At 48.3% G+C, this 1,250-nt stretch overlaps 1 protein-coding gene across 2 annotated transcripts in view; it reads right to left on the reverse strand.

The window, feature by feature from the left end:
• The window catches only part of ZSWIM4 (zinc finger, SWIM-type containing 4), a 46,595-nt gene that overhangs the window by 27,061 nt on the left and 18,284 nt on the right, over window positions 1–1,250 (reverse strand). The gene's annotated exons all lie outside the window — the stretch shown is intronic.

Raw genomic sequence — 1,250 nt, forward strand, 5'->3', positions numbered from 1 at the left:
TTTTTTTTTTTTTTTGAGACGGAGTTTGGCTCTTCTTGCCTAGGCTGGAGTGCTGCAGCACCATCTTCACTGACTGCAACCTCTGTCTCCCGGGTTCAAGTGATTCTCCTGCCTCAGCCTCCCAAGTAGCTGGGATTACAGGCACACCCCACCACACCTGGCCAATTTTTTTTGTGATTTTTAGTACAGGTGGGATTTCACCATGTTGGTCAGGCTGGTTTCAAACTCCTGACCTCAGGTGATCCACCCACCTTGGACTCCCAAAGTGCTGGATTACAGGCATGAGCCACTGCACCTGACCCATCCATCCGTTCTTCCAAGTCACCCAACCCATTCCAAAGTTCCATCCATCCCACCTAAACCCCACCCACCCACTTGTCCATCCCACCCGAACATCTATTTATCTATTTATCCATCCATCCCTCCATCAATCCATCTATCTCGTCCTAAACATGACTAGCTCATTCATCCATTTTCTCATTCATCCACTTAGTCATCTGATATGGTTTGGTTCTGTGTCTCCACCCAAATCTCATGTTGAATTATGATCCCCAGTGTTGGAAGTGGGGCCTGGAGGGAGGTGATTGGATCATGGGGATGGTTTCTAACGGCGTAGCACCATCCCTTTAGTGTTGTCTCATGATAGAGGTCTCATGAGATCTGGTTGTTTGAAAGTGTATAGCATCTCCCCCTTTGCTCGCTCTCTCCTGCCAGCCATGTGAAGATGTGTTTGCTTCTCCTTCGCCTTCTGCCATGATTGTAAGTTCCCTGAGGCCTCCCCAAATGCAGAAGCCTGTGTAGCCTGCAGAACTATGAGCCGATTAAACCTGTTTATTTTAAATTACCCCATTTCAGGTATGTCTTCATAGCAGTGTGAGAACAGAATAATACATCACCCATCCAATCCATTCATCTATCTCACCTGAAACACAACACACCCACACACCCACCCATCCATCCACCCATCCATCCATCCATGTATCCATCCATCCATCCATCCATCCATCCGTGCATCCATCCATCCGTGTATCCATCCATCCATGCATCCATCCATTCATCCATCCGTGCATCCATCCATGCATCTGTGCATCCATCCATCCATCCATCCGTGCATCCATGCATCCATCCAACCATCCATCCATCCATGCATCCATCTATGCATCCATCCATCCATGCATCCATCCACGCATCCATCCACGCATCCATCCATGCATCCATGCATCCATCCATCCATCCATCCATCCATCCAT

Source organism: Mandrillus leucophaeus, unplaced genomic scaffold, assembly GCF_000951045.1.
Source record: "Mandrillus leucophaeus isolate KB7577 unplaced genomic scaffold, Mleu.le_1.0 Scaffold230, whole genome shotgun sequence".
In the NCBI taxonomy this organism is placed as follows: Eukaryota; Metazoa; Chordata; class Mammalia; order Primates; family Cercopithecidae; genus Mandrillus; species Mandrillus leucophaeus.